The sequence below is a fragment of the Ranitomeya variabilis genome, chromosome 3 (genome assembly GCF_051348905.1).
Source record: "Ranitomeya variabilis isolate aRanVar5 chromosome 3, aRanVar5.hap1, whole genome shotgun sequence".
NCBI lineage: Eukaryota > Metazoa > Chordata > Amphibia > Anura > Dendrobatidae > Ranitomeya > Ranitomeya variabilis.
Window position 1 is genome coordinate 465,714,146 of NC_135234.1, and position 21,472 is coordinate 465,735,617.

Genomic DNA, 21,472 nt, shown 5'->3' on the forward strand with positions numbered 1-21,472 from the left:
TACCCAGATAGAAACATTGTATATAAAAGAACATATTTAAGTTTAGAAATTTGCTGAGATAGAACATTTAAAATGGTTGTCCCAGGCATCAACATCTTAATGACCTATCCAGCAGATAAGTCATCAATATTTTTAGATATTTATATCTTCAGGTTCCCTTTTTATGTGAAGGAAATCACACCCCTATTATAATCATACCCCTTTCTTCAGACCACAAACATTTACATCCTCCTCTCTATGACCCATAAGCTGAAAGTAATCTTAACCAAAATTAAAGGAATTTTTTTTTGCAGGTAATGTAGGAGATGTTTCCAGATGGGGGGCAGGAGTAGGGTGCAGCTATAAGAAGGCCCCCCCATGACTGCGATTGGCCGGGGAGGTTTTAAAATTAAGGAGGATGTGATTGGTGGTAGGGGAGGAGTTTTAAAGAGGGGGCTGGGGGAGTAGTTGGAGAAAGTGCGTGAAAAACCGCCTTTCTATTTTGGGAGCTGGAGAAGGAAGACCTCAACAGCGCATGTAGCCCACACCTGATGGAGTCCGTGGAGGCGCTGATGGCCCGACTGCAGGAAGTCACTCACTCCAGGAAAGGAGGATGACTTGAAGCGCAGATTTCCTCTCTCCTTGGGGCCAAAGAGCCATCCAGTCCGAGTACCAGGGGCAAGAGGACCAGGCCCCCAGAGAGGCTTTCTCTAGAGGTGACGGCTCCAGAGCCCCTCCAGGGACCCTGCAGATGGCAATTGCGGAGGTGCAGTCCTTCCCCGCCGCACCCACTCCGGCAGGAATTCAAACATCCGGCCTGTGGGCGCAGGACAGCGAGAAGCAAGCACCACAGCAGAAGTGAGGAGCACACCGGAAGTACAGCCTGTACAGGACATGCGGCTAGCATTGCAAGCCCACGGTGAGTCCAGGAAGCACAGGGACTCACAATCAGGCCAGAGTGAGGGGTGCATGAGGCGTCGGCGGCAGTTTAGATGACAAGTCCGGAGGAGTCACATGCGGCAAGTACCTCTGGTGATGTGCCTGTCAGGGTGCCTTCCAGAAAGAGCGCCAGACAGCAGGTATCAGTGGGCAGGCAGCGGCAATGCAGACCTGCTGCCTGGCCCCGGTGGTTATCAAGGGAAAGGAGGAGTGGCAGGCAGCAGTGTTGGGCTGTCTGGCAGTCCTCGGGAACACAATGCGGACCGGGCTGGCGGGTCCGGGTCTGGCGATCGAGCTCGGTCCCGATCGATGATGAGGTCGGTGGTATGGCAGTCTTCACGTGCTCGGGTCCCCTCTGGTGATGAGGAGGCCAGGGGCACGGGCCTGGGGCAGCAGAGTGGAGCAGAGGAATCAGAGTGGAGAAAAAGAGCAACAGAAATCCAGAGGTCCAGCTGGCGTGGACACAGCACCCGCGCAGCTGAGTAAGTATAACTCCATGTCTTGTTTGTTACCTGCAGGGGCCGTGTTGCAAGAGGCTGGGGGGAGCCAGGCAGTAAGGTGTGGGGATCGAAGGTTGGGAGGGCCTAGCGGGGCAGAGATGATGGGCCTCCGGGATATTTTGCACAGTATGTCGCAAATTTTGAGATTAGAGGGTAAGGCAGCGAGTGGGGCTGGTAAATCGCCAGAGGGGGCATGGCTGCAGGGGGCAGGGGTTCGGGTCTCAGTCTGGGAATGAGTTGCTGAGACCCGTTGGGGGTGTTGAGGTGGCATCTTCGGGTGTCTCAGTGTCAGTTCAGATGGGAAAAGAAAAAGGGGTTGCTGTAAAACTGGATGACAGGGTGAAGGAGAAGTTTATGTGTGCTTTGAGGGTCTTTTGAAAAAAGAGGTGAAAGAGAAGATTTGGCGGGATGAGTATGTGGATATATTTTCCCTCATCCCCTTGGAAAAGTTTAATTTGGATAAGGGGAAGAAGGATGATGGTAAAAAGAAGGAGGAGGAAAAGCGGAGGTGGCGGATGATTCTGCAGACATTTGTAAACTGGTTGCAGGCATTTGCAATATTGGCAAGTGTCATAAGGTATAACTTTTAATGAATATAGATAAAATAGACCCTAATAAAGATCCCCCTAACTGTAAATGCACTGGGCTGAGAGATAGTGGAGAAAAAAATCAATAAATCTCCTATATACTCTCTAATTATTATTCAATGATTTGAGGATATTACCAACAAGCTATATCAACAGTACAAAAATATCCAAGGGTACGCCCAGTATTGGTCCTCACAAACAAATAGCACCACAGTGAGTGGTAACTAAAATAATGGTTTTATAATAGTGCTGGTATGTCACAACAATCTTACTCAGCCGATGTGTAGAAATGAGTGACCTGTCCCTAAATTTCACTCTACCTGGATATCTACCTAGGTGCCGAGGTTGGCACTCTAAGATTCACGACTAAGATGCGACGGCTGTCCCTTTTCTCCTATTGACACCCTATAAGACTTAAACACAGAAACAGAGGGCCAGATGGCCTGTATTGTCTGTTTGATACAATGCTGGAATAGTACATGCATGAAATATATATAAATATATGATGCCAGCAAAGGGTAGGGGTATATGAATGTAAAAAAAAGAGACAGTGCAATCAATCACAGTCACTCACACCTGATAGATTTAGGGTATATAAACCAAAGATTGTTGGTATCTAGGTACCATGGAATGGGTGGTTAGGGATGTTGCCGGCGTTCATTCCATCATTCATTACTTGGATGACTTTTTGTTTATTGGTCCTCCGGATTCACTGTCATGTAAGAATGCGTTAGCGGCCATAGTGTGGGTCACAGAGCATTTTGGTGTGCCGTTGGCAAAGGAAAAGATTGAAGGTCCTAGTACTGTTTTAAGTTTCCTGGGTATACTAATTGATTCAGAGAGGATAGAGTGTTGGTTACCGGAGGACAAATTGTCATTACTGAGGCAAGAAGTGGATAGAACTAGGAAGCTGTGGAAGGTGACATTGAAGGAGTTGCAGTTGTTGGGCAGGTTGAATTTTGCGTGCAGGATCATGCCCATGGGCAGAATTTTTTGTCGCAGGTTGTCTTGCGCGACAGCAGGGGTGAAGGCGGCGCACCACTTCATTCGTTTGAATAAGGAGCACAGGGATGATTTGATGGTGTGGCGGCGTTTTCTGGAGAATTACAATGGTCGGTCATTAATACAGCAGGAGATATTGAACAATTTTGACTGCGAGATTTACACAGATGCAGCAGGCGGGGCTGGTTATGGTGCTTATTGTAAGGGAAGGTGAGTGTTGGAAGATGGCCGGAGCCGTGAAAAAAGATGGGCCTTAAAAAAAACTTTGCTTTGCTAGAATTGTTCCCAATTGTCGTGGCGGTTTCAATCTGGGGAGGAAAGTTTGCTAACAAGAGAGTTTGGTTTCATTGCGACAATATGAGCGTGGTGTCAGTGATTAACAGCTTGTCAGCTTCATCTTCCCCGGTGATTAAGTTGGTTAGAGAACTGGTTCTTCGGTGTCTGGAACTGAATGCTTGGATTTCTGCTGTACATGTGCCAGGTGTGCAAAATTCAATAGAGGATGCACTGTCTCGTTTCCAGTGGGAGCATTTTCAGGAGTTGACGCCAAACGCGGAGGTCTCGGGAGTGGAATGCCCACTGCATTTGTGGCACGTGATTATAGACAAGCAGGAACGTTGATATGGGAGTTGGTTATGAGCCAGACCTGGTCGTCATATAAATCATCGTGGCGGGTATGGGAAAGCTGGTTGTCACGTTGGGGTGTGTTGGAGTCCGAGGAAGATAAGACATTGGCAGTGTTATTTTTAGTTGGTAAGGCGGCTGAAATAGGTTGGTCAATTTCTAAAGTGAATAAATTTGTTGCTGGACTTGTATTTGGCTTTAAATTGCAGGGGTTGGCGGACATTAGGAAGACATTTTTGGTTAAGCAGGCATTAAGGGGTTTTAGAAGAGGCAACCTGACTTTTGATAAGCGTAGACCAATCTCATTCAGCATGTTGGAAAGGTTGGGCGGAGCTTTGGAAAAGATTTATTGTTCTGATTTTGAATTGGCATTTTTTAGGCTAGCATTCTCTTTAGCCTTTTTTGGGACAATGTGAATAGGCGAACTTGTGTCTCGCAGCAGGGACAGGGCAAGTGGCTTGTTGGCGGAAGGTACTGAATCTTGTGTGGGGGGAATTGTTTTTTGGATAAGGCGTTCAAAAACTGATCAATTCAGTAGAGGTAGACCCGTGGTGTTGGGAAGAGTTGATGGGTTGTTGATGTGCCCGCAAAGGTGTTTGGAATCGCACTGGCGTTTGTGGTCATGGAGGGTGGGCCTATTGTTGTGTCACACGGAAGGGACATATTTTTCTTGTTTCCAGTTTATTGCGGTATTGTAGAGGGGATTGCAAGAGTTGGGCCTTACCCCGGGTATGTACGGGTTACATTCTTTCAGGAACAGGGCTGCTTCAGAGGCTGATAGTCTTGGTTTAGGTTCTGATGCGATAAGGAGAATTGGAAGCTGGATTTCCGACCGTTACTTAACGTACGTGCGTCATTAATTACTGCAGTAGAATGTGAGGGCTTTGGTTTGAAATTGATTGTTGTTATGTATTTTTCAGGTGGTGACCCCTTATTAGCCTGGATCTTTGGACATTCGTTCGTTCGTGTATTGGGGGGGCGCTGCGGGCTGATGTAAGGCTGGATGGTAGGCAAATGGGTTTTAGTAGGGTGCAAGTGGTTATTCGATGGTTAGCGTTTAGAGGGCAGGGTCCTATCTAAGTTTTCCAGAGCCCCTCGTTTGGAAAGATCACCCGACATTTTGGTTGTGCATATGGGCAGGAATGATTTGGGGGTTAGGCATGTTAGGGAATTAATTAGGGATATACGTTTTGACTTCTTGAGGTTGTGGACATCTTTTCCGGGCTTGTTGACCGTGTGGTCGAATATTGTGCCTAGAAAGAAGTGGAGGGCGGCTAGAGCTTTAAAGGGGATCAATAGGTTGATCTGGCATTTGGTTATGGGCTCTGGATGGGGTTTTACCCCGGGAGCTTTTGGAGGTTAGTCTTCCCGGAACGGGATGTATGGTGCCCTCGAGCTGGTGATGTACGACTGAAGGTAACATGTTGGTCGAGGTTCAATTTTGTCTTTTTGCCAGATTTTTTAGCTCCAAGAACCCTCCCCTCATATCTACATACAGATTGTATTAATATTTTATGTTATTATTTGTTAATAAAAGTTGGCCGCTGTAGCCAAAATTTATCCAAAGAACATAAATACTAGTGTTTTTATTTAAGGAATGGGTGAGAATTTTGGTACAGTTTGGTTTCAGGATGGAGGTTGCCATGTAAGAAACCGTATTCGGCATACGCGGTCATGCAGTCCCAGGTAACATCACAAAGAGCACTACAGTGATGCCTCATGTAGTACTGATAATTTAGTCAATTTTATACAAGTATTGTACAGGATTTCACAAGCATTACAAATTACATTGCAAGCTGAGATCAGATTTCCATTTTTCTGAGTTATTTGCTCCTAACAGAAATACATTTGTCGTAATCCTTAACTTGTCAGATGGCATACTACTCACTACTTTATTAAAATAGTCATGCAGCAAATCATCTGAAACTTATGGTTGACTACATGTGCACAGGATCAGAACCAATAACAGAACATGTATACAGCACCAATATCAACAGTACTTGAAGACAACATCAAGCTTACTACAGCAATCAACTGCAATGTCAGGTCACTCCTAGTGTTGAGCGATACATTCCGATATTCGAAAGTATCAGTATCAGATTGGATCGGCCGATACCGGCAAAATATCGGATCTCGCCGATACTGATACCCGATACCAATACAAGTCAATGGGACACAAATATCGGAAGGTATCCTGGATGGTTCCCAGGGTCTGAAGGAGAGGAAACTCTCCTTCAGGCCCTGGGATCCATATTCATGTATAAAATAAAGAAGAAAAATAAAAAATATGGATATACTCACCCCTCCGGCGGACCCTGGACCTTAGCGATGTAACCGGCAGCCTCCGTTCCTGAGAATGCAGAGTGAAGGACCTTCGATGACATCACGTGTTGTGATCCGGTGACCTTGGAGCCGCATGAAAACTTTCTCTGGAGTCAGTGGAACCTGTACTCACCGCAAATCCTGAACTAACACCGCAACTAGAAGTAGCCGTGGGGTGTGCCTAACAAACCCTAGACACCTCGACACAGCCGGAGGACTAAATACCCCTATAGATGGAAATAGGAATGCTATCTTGCCTCAGAGCAGACCCCCAAAGGATAGGCAGCCCCCCACGAATAATGACTGTGAGTAGGAGAAGAATAGACACACGCAGGTAGAAAACAGGATTTAGCAAAAGAGGCCACTCTAGCTAAATAGGAAAGGATAGGACAGATTACTAGGCGGTCAGTATTAAAACCCTTCCAAAAATATCCACAACAGATAATACAAAAAGTTCCACAATCTAACTAAAGACATGGAATGAATATCTGCCACTCCAGAGAATCCAGCAAGACTGAGAAAATACTGACACAATCTAAGCTGGACAAGAAAACACAAAGAATAACACTGAATTGTGAAGCACACAGCATGTGTGCCACAGGAAAAAAAAACCAGACACTTATCTTTGCTGATTTGGCAGAAAGACAGGAGGAACCAGGCAGAGGTCCACACCTCCCAACAACAATTGACAACTGGCAAGGACTAATGAATCCTGCACACCTAAATACCCCAGTCAGAACTGCAATCAGCAGACACACCTGACCAGGACTGCAACCCAGGGACAACTGCATTACCACCTACTACCACCGGAGGGAACCCAAAAGCAGAATTCACAACAGTACCCTCCCCTTGAACAGGGGTCACCGAACCCTCACCAGCGCCCCCAGGCCGATCAGGATGAGCCAGATGAAAGGCACGGACCAGATCAGCAGCATGGACATCAGAAGCAAAAACCCAAGAATTATCCTCCTGGCCATAACCCTTCCATTTGACAAGGTACTGAAGCCTCCGCCTCGAAAAACGAGAATCCAAAATCTTCTCAACCACATACTCCAACTGCCCATCAACCAAAACAGGGGCCGGAGGATCAACAGAGGGAACAACGGGCACCACATATTTCCGCAATAAAGATCTATGGAAGACATTATGGATAGCAAAAGAGGCCGGAAGCGCCAATCGAAAAGACACCGGATTAATAATCTCAGAAATCCTATAAGGACCAATAAACCGAGGCTTAAACTTAGGGGAAGAGACCTTCATAGGAACATGACGGGAAGACAACCAAACCAAATCCCCAACCCGAAGCCGGGAACCAACACACTGACGATGGTTAGCAAAACGTTGAGCCTCCTCCTGAGACAACACCAAATTGTCCACCACATGAGCCCAAATCTGCTGCAACCTGTCAACCACAGAATCCACACCAAGACAGTCAGAAGGCTCAACCTGCCCAGAAGAAAAGCGATGATGAAAACCAAAATTACAAAAAAAAGGCGAAACCAAAGTAGCCGAACTAGCCCGATTATTAAGGGCAAACTCGGCCAATGGCAAAAAGGCCACCCAATCATCCTGATCGGCAGACACAAAGCATCTCAAATAAGTCTCCAAAGTCTGATTAGTTCGCTCGGTCTGGCCATTTGTCTGAGGATGAAATGCAGAAGAAAAAGACAAATCAATGCCCAGCCTAGCACAAAAGGCCCGCCAAAACCTAGAAACAAACTGGGAACCTCTGTCGGACACAATATTCTCCAGAATACCATGCAAACGAACCACATGCTGAAAAAACAACGGAACCAACTCTGAAGAGGAAGGCAATTTAGGCAAAAGCACCAATTGAACCATCTTAGAAAACCGGTCACAAACAACCCAGATAACCGACATCCTCTGGGAAACCGGAAGATCAGAAATAAAATCCATAGAAACATGTGTCCAGGGCCTCTCAGGGACCGGCAATGGTAAAAGCAACCCACTAGCACGGGAACAACAAGGCTTGGCCCACGCACAAGTCCCACAGGACTGCACAAAAGAACGCACATCAAGTGACAACGACGGCTAACAAAAGGACCTACCAACCAAATCTCTGGTACCAAAAATACCAGGATGACCAGCCAAAACAGAACAGTGAACCTCAGAAATCACTCTACTAGTCCATCTGTCAGGAAAAAACAATTTCCCCACAGGACAGCGGTCACGTCTATCAGCCTGAAATTCCTGAGGAACCCGCCGTAAATCAGGGGAAATGGCAGAAAGGACCACCCCTTCTTTCAGAATGCTGACCGGTTCAAGGACCTCAGGAGAATCAGGCAAAAAACTCCTAGAACGGGTATCAGCCTTAATATTCTTAGAACCCGGAAGATACGAAACCACAAAATCAAAACGGGAAAAAAACAAGGACCATCGAGCCTGTCTAGGACTCAGCCGTTTGGCAGACTCGAGGTAAATCAAATTCTTATGATCGGTCAGGGCCACAATACGGTGCTTAGCTCCCTCAAGCCAATGTCGCCACTCTTCAAACGCCCACTTCATAGCCAACAACTCCCGATTGCCGACATCATAATTGCGTTCAGCAGGCGAAAACTTGCGGGAGAAGAAGGCACACGGTTTCATCAAAGAACCAACAGAATCCCTCTGAGACAAAACGGCCCCTGCCCCAATCTCAGAAGCATCAATCTCAACCTGAAACGGAAGAGAAACATCTGGTTGGCGCAACACCGGAGCAGAAGTAAATCGGCGTTTAAGCTCCTGAAAGGCAGAGACAGCCGCAGAGGACCAATTCGCCACATCAGCGCCTTTTTTCGTCAAATCAGTCAAGGGTTTAACCACGCTGGAGAAGTTAGCAATGAACCGGCGATAAAAATTTGCAAAACCCCAATATTTCTGAAGGCTCTTCACGGATGTGGGTTGAATCCAATCATGAATGGCCTGAACCTTAACCGGATCCAGGTCCATAGATGAGGGAGAAAAAATAAAGCCCAAAAAAGAAACCTTCTGCACCCCAAAGAGACACTTAGACCCCTTCACAATCAAAGCATTGTCATGAAGGATCTGAAATACCATCCTGACCTGTTCCACATGAGACTTCCAATCATCGGAAAAAATCAAAATATCGTCCAAATATACAATCAAGAATTTATCAATATAAGTCCGGAAGATATCATGCATGAGGGATTGAAAAACAGATGGAGCGTTAATGAGCCCGAATGGCATCACAAGGTATTCAAAATGGCCTTCGGGCGTATTAAACGCAGTTTTCCATTCATCACCCTGCTTAATACGAACAAGATTATATGTCCCCCGAAGGTCAATCTTCGTAAACGAACTAGCCCCCTTAATCCTAGCAAACAAATCGGAAAGCAAAGGTAAAGGGTATTGAAACTTGACCGTGATCTTATTCAAGAGGCGATAATCAATACAAGGTCTCAAGGAGCCATCCTTCTTGGCAACAAAAAAAAAACCTGCTCCCAACGGTGAAGAAGATGGCCGAATATGCCCTTTCTCCAAAGATTCCTTAACATAACTCCGCATGGCGGTATGTTCAGGCACAGACGGGTTGAAAAGTCGGCCCTTAGGAAACTTACTGCCTGGAATCAAGTCAATTGCACAATCACAGTCCCTGTGCGGTGGAAGGGAACTGGACTTGGGCTCATCGAATACATTCTGAAAATCAGACAAAAACTCTGGAATTTCAGAAGAGGAAGAAGAGGAGATTGACATCAAAGGAACATCATTATGAACCCCCTGACAACCCCAACTAGTCACAGACATAGATTTCCAATCGAACACAGGATTATGTACCTGCAACCACGGGAAACCCAGCACGATAACATCATGCAAATTATGCAACACCAGAAATCGACAATCTTCCTCATGGGCTGGCGCCATGTGCATGGTCACCTGTGTCCAAAATTGGGGCTTATTTTTAGCCAAAGGTATAGCATCAATCCCCCTTAAAGGAATAGGGTTCTGCAAAGGCTGCAAGGGAAAACCACAACGCCTGGCAAACTCAAAATCCATTAAGTTCAAGGTGGCGCCTGAATCCACAAACGCCATGACAGAAAATGATGACAATGAGCAGATCAAGGACACCGATAACAGAAATTTAGGTTGTACAGTACTGATAGTAAATGAACTAGCAATCCTTTTTGTCCACTTAGGGCAGACTGAAATGACATGAGAAGCGTCGCCACAATAATAACACAACCTATTCTGACGTCTGAATCCTTGTCGTTCCGTTCTAGACAAAATCCTATCACACTGCATTGGCTCAGGACTTTGCGCTAAGGACGACGCCACAGCGCACACAGTTTGACGCTCCCGCAAACGCCGATCAATCTGAATGGCCAGAGACATAGAATCACTCAGACCGCAAGGCGTGGGAAACCCATAACATCTTTAACGGATTCAGAAAGACCCTTTCTGAAAATTGCCGCCAAAGCATCATCATTCCATTTAGTCAACACAGACCATTTTCTAAATTTCTGACAATACACTTCTGCCTCTTGACCCTGAGACAGGGCCAACAAGGTTTTCTCCGCTTGATCCACAGAATTCGGTTCATCATATAATAATCCTAAAGCCTGAAAAAAGGAATCTACATTAAGCAAGGCCGGATTCCCAGATACCAGGGAAAATGCCCAATCCTGTGGATCGCCACGCAGCAGGGAGATGACAATTTTAACCTGCTGAATGGAATCACCGGAGGATCGCGGTCTCAGAGCAAAAAACAGTTTACAATTGTTTTTAAAACCCCAAAATTTGGACCTATCACCAAAAATTTCTGAACATCCATGCTGGCACAAGACTCCTCAGCCACCCATAAGTAAAGAGGGAAGAGAAGACAAAACAGACTGCAGAAAAAAAAAATGGCTCAACACCTATCTTCCCTTCTTCTGAGATGCATTTAACTCATTATTGGCCAGTTGTACTGTTGTGATCCGGTGACCTTGGAGCCGCATGAAAACTTTCTCTGGAGTCGGTGGAACCTGTACTGACCACAAATCCTGAACTAACACCGCAACTAGAAGTAGCCGTGGGGTGTGCCTAACAAACCCTAGACACCTCGACACAGCCGGAGGACTAAATACCCCTATAGATGGAAATAGGAATGCTATCTTTCCTCAGAGCAGACCCCCCAAAGGATAGGCAGCCCCCCACGAATAATGACTGTGAGTAGGAGAAGAATAGACACATGCAGGTAGAAAACAGGATTTAGCAAAAGAGGCCACTCTAGCTAAATAGGAAAGGATAGGACAGATTACTAGGCGGTCAGTATTAAAACCCTTCCAAAAATATCCACAACAGATAATACAAAAAGTTCCACAATCTAACTAAAGACATGGAATGAATATCTGCCACTCCAGAGAATCCAGCAAGACTGAGAAAATACTGACACAATCTAAGCTGGACAAGAAAACACAAAGAATAGCACTGAATTGTGAAGCACACAGCATGTGTGCCACAGGAAAAAAAAACCAGACACTTATCTTTGCTGATTTGGCAGAAAGACAGGAGGAACCAGGCAGAGGTCCACACCTCCCAACAACAATTGACAACTGGCAAGGACTAATGAATCCTGCACACCTAAATACCCCAGTCAGAACTGCAATCAGCAGACACACCTAACCAGGACTGCAACCCAGGGACAACTGCATTACCACCTACTACCACCGGAGGGAACCCAAAAGCAGAATTCACAACAGTCGCGGCTTGTGATTGGTCGCGTGACCGCTCATGTGACCGCTCACGCGACCAATCACAAGCCACGACGTCATCGTAGGTCCTACACTCACTGCATTCTTAGGAACGGAGGCTCCCGGTTACACCGCTAAGGTCCAGGGGCCGTCCGAGGGGTGAGTATATCCATGTTTTTTATTTTTATTCTTTATTTTTTACATGAATATGGATCCCAGGGCCTGAAGGAGAGTGTCCTCTCCTCCAGACCCTGGGAACCATACACTGGGAACTTCCGATTCAGATATCACAAAAATATCGGAACTCGGTATCGGAATTCCGATACAGCAAATATCGGCCGATACCCGATACTTGCGGTATCGGAATGCTCAACACTAGTCACTCCACTTTCTATACACTTGTACCATATATCAACCTTTTATACAATGGCAACTTAGAGGTGACATCTTTTTAATTAAGTCTTTATCATCCGTTTTGTCTCCTTGTGATCCAGATGCCATAATAAGGTTTTCACATGCTAAGTTTATCTCTGCAGATTTCCCTCTTTTCTGGCATTTTGTATTACATCCCGACACTGTGCTCTAAAAAATACAGTGTCAATATAAAGTCTCTGTATAATATTTTCTGACAATGCTGTGCTTCTGATACATAATTGTCCCTAACTGTGATTCCTGCAAAAAATATGTCCCCCATAGAGATGGGCGAACCTGAACAGTAAAGTTCGGAGTCCGTACACCTACTGTTTGGGCACGGACAACAAACACGGACTTCATCATGAAGTCCATGTTCGGTGAAGCTGACAGCAGAGGGATGCAGCTTCATCTCATCTGTCAGCTTCACCAAACATGGACTTCTTGATGAAGTCCGTGTTCGTTGTCCGTGCCGAAACAGTAGGTGTTTGCCTGACTGGATATAGAAAACACAGGGGAACCCATGCCATTTTTTTAAAATTATTTATTTACAGCACGGAAGGAATAAATGGCGCTATAATAATAAATAATAATATTGAAAGCAGCGCAAAACTGCACACACTTCCCGCATTGAGGTCTACTCATTGGTGTTAAAGTGGTGTTGTTCTGCAGTGCAGCTCATCCATGCATGCTTCAGCTGAAACTCCACTATTGCCTGCTGCTGCTCGCACATTGTCTCCAGCATATGCAAGGTGGAGTTCCACTTTGTTGGTAGGTCGCATATCAGCCAGTGAGCGTGAAGGCCAAAGTGATGTTGTAGCACAGAGAGGCGAGCAGCATAAGGGTAAGAATGCCAAAAGTGCACACACTGCCCACACTTTCAGCAGTAGCTCCGACATTTGTGGATAGTTTTTTTAGGAAGCTCTGCTGCACCACCATGTTTAGCGCATGCACCAGGCAAGGGATGTGCGTCAAACCGACTAAGCCCAGAGCTGCAATGAGATCTCGACGGTTATCGCTCACCACCAGGCGGAGCAAGAGGTCAACCGGTAGCAACCACTCATTTTTCTGCTGTTTGATCACAGTCCACAACTCCTACACGTTGTGGGATTTGTCCCCCAAACAGAGGAGTTTAAGAATAAACCTGCTTTTGTTTCCCCATTGGCTGTGTTCAATTTGGTGGTGCAGGTCTTCCACTGAATGAAGAGGTGGTGGAGGAAGAAGAGTAGGAGGAGGATGGAACCTGGACTGATAAACATCCAGCAATACAAGGTGGTGGTAGGACATGAGGTAGAATGCCTTCCGCCTCTGGCCCAGCCGCCACTACATTTACCCAGTGGGCAGTTAGTGAGATGTAACATCCCTGACCTTGCTTACTGGTCCATATATCAATGGTTATGTGGACTTTGCCACTGAGGGCATTGCGCAGTGCACACTTGATTTGGTCTGCAACATGTTTGTGCCGAGCAGGGATGGCCCACCCAGAATAGTAGTGGCAGCTGGAAACTGTGTAATGTGGGACAGCCACCGACATAATTTTTTTAAACTGAACAACTCCACAAGGCGGAATGGCAGCATTTCAAAGGCCAGTAACTTTGAAATGCTGTCATTCAAGACCATGGGTTGTGGGCATCTAGGGTGGTATCTCCTCTTTCTCTCGATTATTTGGGGGATGGAAAGCTGAAAACTTCCATGGGACGGTGTGGAGATGCTCGGTGATACGTGGTGGTGATGCTGTCACATCCTCTAATTGCGTGGGGGGGCAGGAGGCCCTGTTGATCGCGAGTGGGAGGAAAAGACTGAGACCGCAGCAAGAGGGAGCAGAAGGAGGCTCAGATCTGTCATGGTTTTTAAAGTGTATGCTCCACGGCACCTCATGCTTGGAATTCAGATGCCTCGTCATACAGATGGTGCTCAGGTTCAGAACATTTATGACTCGCTTCAGGATCTGATGGTACAGAGTGAAAGCCACCTGTCACTTGTCAGCAGTACATTCCCTGAAGAAATTCCTCACCAGGGAGCTCTTTTGAGTGCGCTTATAGCAGCGTGGTGGGCAGTAGCAGCCAATGTACAAGCTAGGGGCTGCCCGCTGTGCCTTTGTACCCTGCTCCCTCTTTTTCTGTGCTGTTGTGGCAGTGTTGCCACCTCCCCTTCCTCTGAACTGTGCACGTCACTAAGATAGCCTCCGCTCCATGTAGGGTCTAGGACCTTATTATCTGCTGCATCATCTTACCCTGCCCTCCTTGCCAGTCTTCACACTGCATAAAGATGGTGCAGTTGGCAACTGAGTTTTATCATCATCTGACAGGTACTGCGGTGGTCCACTGACTATGTTCACAAGCCCTCTCACGTACTCATCATCTAAGCTAAAAAGTAGCTTGGCCTCAGTGCATTCATTCTCTTCCACTTCTGGGGCAGGGGCAGGTGGATGGGCTACGGAACCACAGCCAGCAGAGTCATCAAAAAGCAGAAGAGACTGTTGCATGACTTGGGGCTCAGGCTACTTGGCTGATTTGCAAAGGGGTGAGGTGGAAGCCGGATGACCATGGTCCACAGGTGCCAGCTGTGCACTTTGTGTACTGTAACGGGTGGAAGATAATGCGATGGAACTGGAGCCACTTTAGCAATCCAATCTAAAACCTTTTCAACATCTTGTGGCCTCACCATTTGTGCAATGGTATTCAGGCCTACGAAGAGACGCATAAAGTCCTGTCGCCTGCGCCAGAGGAAGGTGTTGGAATTGTGCATTTAGCGGGTACAGAATGACCACATCTTCTCCCTGCATCAGCTACACCACCACCACCATCAGCAGCTACACCAGCCCCACCACAGTCATGGCCACGTCCCTTATTTGATGCTCTCCTCATTTTTGGAAGTTGATTTTCTAAACACTACCCGCAAACAGATGGCAGAAGAGTAGATTTATTTATTTTCAACAGTACTAGTAAAAACACAGTAGTCCTGAAAACTTATGTCTTTGGCCTACAAAATTGCAAGTAGATGGCTGAAGCAATTATTTATTTCCCAGACTCACAAAAAACACACACCAACCTTGAAAAATTGGTTTTGGGGCCTAGAAACAGCAACGATATGGGTGACATGATATGTTAATTTTCAAAACTACAAGAAAACAGACACCAGGCCTTAAAAATGTTTTTTTTTTGGGGGGGGGCTTATAAATGGCAAGGACACGGCTGATATAACATATTGATTTGCAAAAGTACTACAAAACACACAAGGGCTGAGAAAGTGTTTTTGGGGCCTACAAAAGCAACGACACGGCTGATGTGATATAATTACCGGTAGAGTTGAGCGACTTTCATTTTTTTAAGATCGAGTCGGGTTTTGTGAAACCCGATTTTGTCCAGAGTCGAGTCGAGTGCAGTCGGCCGATTATCGCTAAAAGTCGGGGATCGACCGAAACACGAAACCCAATGCAAGTCAATGGGGAAGCATAGTCGGCAGTGAGTGGAGGCCAGGAAAACACCTACAGTGCCCATTTTAATGCCAAAAACATCCATTCTTGTTTCTGAAGCTTGTCAATCTTAATTAACTTTATAATAATAGTTGGGCATAGGGAATTGGGGGTCATTTGGCAAATTTGTGGGGGGTAGGGCTGGTTCAAGGTTTTAGTGGGCCCAGGAAACGTGGAATACGTCACGGCGGTGGAGCAGGGAGAGGTAAGTATTTCAACGTTGCAAGTGCTGTGATCCTGAGCAAGCAGGGGGGGCCCACTCGTTCGCATTGGCACTGGCACAGGGCCCCTCAAAGTACGGCGGTGTGTTTGCATGGCGGGGGCGCCTCCCACCAGCAGCGACACTTTTGCGTACTCTGAGGGGCCCTGTGCCAGTGACGTCGCCAACGAGTATGCCCCCCCACCTGATGAAGGAACCTGCACTTTCATCTGCACCTTCCTCTCTGTCCCTGTGTAAGGTGGTATAACATGCGGGAAGGGGAACCTTACTTTCAGCAGGGTCAGATTCTGGCTGTGTAGAGTATAAGGGGAATGTAGTGGTCTAGGTCAATGTACCAGCAGACTCATCTAGCAGTGGCTGGGCAATGGGCAGGATGAGGAGGAAACAGATATAGGGCCAAAGAATAAAGTAGGCTAAATGCAGTTCAAAATTGGTAACAGGACTAAACAGGCGGCATTGCTTTGTTCAGTGGAGTAGCAAACCCAAGAGCAGCAGACACTGTTTCAAGGGCCTAACCACACTAGTAGGCCAAATGCAGTTTAATATCTGATAGTATAGGGCGAAAGCCAGAATGTGGAAGCTCAGCTTTGTTCAGTTGAGGACAACACCAGGCAGGGGCAGACATTCACCTTTAGTAGGCCGGAACAGCCAATTGCATTTTTAAAAATGGTAATTTGGAACAGAAGGTAGAAGCTCAGCTTTATTCAGTTGAGGACAACACCAGGCAGGGGCAGACATTCACCTTTAGTAGGCCGGAACAGCCAATTGCATTTTTAAAAATGGTAATTTGGAACTGAAGGTTGAAGCTCAGCTTTATTCAGTTGAGGACAACACCAGGCAGGGGCAGACAGACACCTTTAGTAGGCCGGAACAGCCAATGGCATTTTTAAAAATGGTAATTTGGAACAGAAGGTAGAAGCTCAGCTTTATTCAGTTGAGGACAACACCAGGCAGGGGCAGACATTCACCTTTAGTAGGCCGGAACAGCCAATTGCATTTTTAAAAATGGTAATTTGGAACTGAAGGTTGAAGCTCAGCTTTATTCAGTTGAGGACAACACCAGGCAGGGGCAGACAGACACCTTTAGTAGGCCGGAACAGCCAATGGCATTTTTAAAAATGGTAATTTGGAACAGAAGGTAGAAGCTCAGCTTTATTCAGTTGAGGACAACACCAGGCAGGGGCAGACATTCACCTTTAGTAGGCCGGAACAGCCAATTGCATTTTTAAAAATGGTAATTTGGAACTGAAGGTTGAAGCTCAGCTTTATTCAGTTGAGGACAACACCAGGCAGGGGCAGACAGACACCTTTAGTAGGCCGGAACAGCCAATTGCATTTTTAAAAATGGTAATTTGGAACTGAAGGTTGAAGCTCAGCTTTATTCAGTTGAGGACAACACCAGGCAGGGGCAGACATTCACCTTTAGTAGGCCGGAACAGCCAATTGCATTTTTAAAAATGGTAATTTGGAACAGAAGGTTGAAGCACAGCTTTATTCAGTTGCAGCTTCTTGGCAATAATATAAAGAAGACGCGACAGGACAACACTCGGTGGATGCCATATCTGTGTTTTCAATGGAAAAAAACCTTTCAGTTAACCACTTGCAGGAGAAAGTTTTTGTAGCTGGTGGCCAATTTTTGTACTGTACCAGTTTTTTGTTGTATGTGTTTTTGTTTTTAATGTTAAAATGTCTGCATTTGATATCTCTCCAGTATTTTCTTTTTTATAAGCAAAATACTGCAGTTTTACATCGGTTACATGGATACACGGGCAGGCAGCTTGGTGGTCAGTGGAGGAGTATTTAAAGTAGGGACCGCAGACAGGCTATCAAAGGCCTAAAATAACAAACAATAGGCTCATGGCAGTTTTACATCGGTTACATGGATACACAGGCAGCTTGGTGGTCAGTGGAGGAGTATTTAAAGTAGGGACCGCAGACAGGCTATCAAAGGCCTAAAATAACAAACAATAGGCTCATGGCAGTTTTACATCGGTTACATGGATACACAGGCAGCTTGGTGGTCAGTGGAGGAGTATTTAAAGTAGGGACCGCAGACAGGCTATCAAAGGCCTAAAATAACAAACAATAGGCTTATGGCAGTTTTACATCGGTTACATGGATACACGGGCAGGCAGCTTGGTGGTCAGTGGAGGAGTATTTAAAGTAGGGACCGCAGACAGGCTATCAAAGGCCTAAAATAACAAACAATAGGCTCATGGCTGTTTTACATCGGTTACATGGATACACGGGCAGGCAGCTTGGTGGTCAGTGGAGGAGTATTTAAAGTAGGGACCGCAGACAGGCTATCAAAGGCCTAAAATAACAAACAATAGGCTTATGGCAGTTTTACATCGGTTACATGGATACACGGGCAGGCAGCTTGGTGGTCAGTGGAGGAGTATTTAAAGTAGGGACCGCAGACAGGCTATCAAAAGCCTAAAATAACAAACAATAGGCTCATGGCTGTTTTACATCGGTTACATGGATACACGGGCAGGCAGCTTGGTGGTCAGTGGAGGAGTATTTAAAGTAGGGACCGCAGACAGGCTATCAAAGGCCTAAAATAACAAACAATAGGCTTATGGCAGTTTTACATCGGTTACATGGATACACGGGCAGGCAGCTTGGTGGTCAGTGGAGGAGTATTTAAAGTAGGGACCGCAGACAGGCTATCAAAGGCCTAAAATAAACAATAGGCTCATGGCTGTTTTACATCGGTTACATGGATACACGGGCAGGCAGCTTGGTGGTCAGTGGAGGAGTATTTAAAGTAGGGACCGCAGACAGGCTATCAAAGGCCTAAAATAACAAACAATACGCTTATGGCAGTTTTACATCGGTTACATGGATACACGGGCAGGCAGCTTGGTGGTCAGTGGAGGAGTATTTAAAGTAGGGACCGCAGACAGGCTATCAAAGGCCTAAAATAAACAATAGGCTCATGGCTGTTTTACATCGGTTACATGGATACACGGGCAGGCAGCTTGGTGGTCAGTGGAGGAGTATTTAAAGTAGGGACCGCAGACAGGCTATCAAAGGCCTAAAATAACAAACAATACGCTTATGGCAGTTTTACATCGGTTACATGGATACACGGGCAGGCAGCTTGGTGGTCAGTGGAGGAGTATTTAAAGTAGGGACCGCAGACAGACTATCAAAGGCCTAAAATAACAAACAATAGGCTCATGGCAGTTTTACATCGGTTACATGGATACACAGGCAGCTTGGTGGTCAGTGGAGGAGTATTTAAAGTAGGGACCGCAGACAGGCTATCAAAGGCCTAAAATAACAAACAATAGGCTTATGGCAGTTTTACATCGGTTACATGGATACACGGGCAGGCAGCTTGGTGGTCAGTGGAGGAGTATTTAAAGTAGGGACCGCAGACAGGCTATCAAAGGCCTAAAATAACAAACAATAGGCTCATGGCTGTTTTACATCGGTTACATGGATACACGGGCAGGCAGCTTGGTGGTCAGTGGAGGAGTATTTAAAGTAGGGACCGCAGACAGGCTATCAAAGGCCTAAAATAACAAACAATAGGCTTATGGCAGTTTTACATCGGTTACATGGATACACGGGCAGGCAGCTTGGTGGTCAGTGGAGGAGTATTTAAAGTAGGGACCGCAGACAGGCTATCAAAGGCCTAAAATAACAAACAATAGGCTCATGGCTGTTTTACATCGGTTACATGGATACACGGGCAGGCAGCTTGGTGGTCAGTGGAGGAGTATTTAAAGTAGGGACCGCAGACAGGCTATCAAAGGCCTAAAATAACAAACAATAGGCTTATGGCAGTTTTACATCGGTTACATGGATACACGTGCAGGCAGCTTGGTGGTCAGTGGAGGAGTATTTAAAGTAGGGACCGCAGACAGGCTATCAAAGGCCTAAAATAACAAACAATAGGCTCATGGCAGTTTTACATCGGTTACATGGATACACAGGCAGCTTGGTGGTCAGTGGAGGAGTATTTAAAGTAGGGACCGCAGACAGGCTATCAAAGGCCTAAAATAACAAACAATACGCTCATGGCTGTTTTACATCGGTTACATGGATACACGGGCAGGCAGCTTGGTGGTCAGTGGAGGAGTATTTAAAGTAGGGACCGCAGACAGGCTATCAAAGGCCTAAAATAACAAACAATAGGCTCATGGCTGTTTTACATCGGTTACATGGATACACGGGCAGGCAGCTTGGTGGTCAGTGGAGGAGTATTTAAAGTAGGGACCGCAGACAGGCTATCAAAGGCCTAAAATAACAAACAATAGGCTTATGGCAGTTTTACATCGGTTACATGGATACACGGGCAGGCAGCTTGGTGGTCAGTGGAGGAGTATTGCAAGGAGTGTCTGTCCCAGTACTCCCAAAATATAAATAGATGTTAATGTCTCGCAAAACAACCCAAAAAAAAAAAAAGGTGGCATACTTAGGTACAGGGGTGGGCTCATCTGCTGAGTTTCTGACATAGTAATTTGGCAGTAACTATTTAATGGTGCCAATATAGGACACAGACACAGACTACTTTAAGTTGCATCATAGATGTCTACAAATTTGTATTGTCAGTGCCAGACATTGAATGATGTCAGCGAATAGACTAAAGATTGGTGGAGCTGTGCGACATAATTTTGCACGTGGTAGAGCACAGTTTGAGCTGGGGGAGGGGGGAACTCTCTTGAGGCCGGCGGGACCGCCCCAGGGCCCCTCATGTTACAACGGTGTGTCTGACGTTGGGTGCGCACCACCACCGCCAGAGACACTACATTGTACTATGAGGGACCCAGTAGCAATGCCGTCAACCAAAAGCGAGCACACCCACCTCTTCAGACAAACAGCAGTCTCACGGGTGCTTGCGCCAAGTCGCGATACCACGGCCCCGTGTGGGGAGTTTGGCCATTTAGGGAGGTGTAAACATGTCGTATGCTGTACAATCAGCTGCAGCAAATTAGACATTAGAAAAGTAATTCACAGGCAAGAGCTTTTCATAGGAAAGCTAGGTGTCGGCCGAGCAAGGTGGGGCAAAAGATTTCGAAATCCAGTTGTGGTTCATTTTAATGAATGTTAGATCGTCAACATTTTGGGTAGCCAGACGAGTCCTTTTTTCGGTTAATATTGAACCTGCAGCACTGAATACTCTTTCTGATAGGACACTTGCTGCCGGGCAAGCAAGCTCCTGCAATGCATATTCTGCCAATTCTGGCCAGGTGTCTAATTTTGATGCCCAGTAATCAAATGGGAATGACGGTTGAGGGAGAACATCGATAAGGGATGAAAAATAGTTAGTAACCATACTGGACAAATGTTGTCTCCTGTCACTTTCAATTGATGCAGCAGTACCTGTCCTGTCTGCGGTCATAGCAAAATCACTCCACAACCTGGTCAGAAAACCCCTCTGTCCAACGCCACTTCTGATGTGTGCACCCCTAACACTCCTAGTCTGTTGCCCCCTTGAGCTCGTGTGAGAACGATCACGTGCGCTGTGTGCTGGGAATGCCTGAAGCAAACGGTCAACAAGAGTTGATTGTTTGGTTGCTAATATTAGTTCCAAGTTCTCATGTGGCATAATATTTTGCAATTTGCCTTTATAGCGTGGATCAAGGAGGCAGGCCAACCAGTAATCGTCATCGTTCATCATTTTCGTTATGCGTGTGTCCCTTTTTAGGATACGTAAGGCATAATCCGCCATGTGGGCCAAAGTTCCAGTTGTCAAATCTCCGGTTGTG

At 46.2% G+C, this 21,472-nt stretch overlaps 1 protein-coding gene across 1 annotated transcript in view; it reads left to right on the forward strand.

The window, feature by feature from the left end:
• Positions 1–21,472, forward strand: part of LOC143818313 (sodium/hydrogen exchanger 2-like) — a 180,540-nt gene that overhangs the window by 120,207 nt on the left and 38,861 nt on the right. The window lies entirely within an intron of this gene.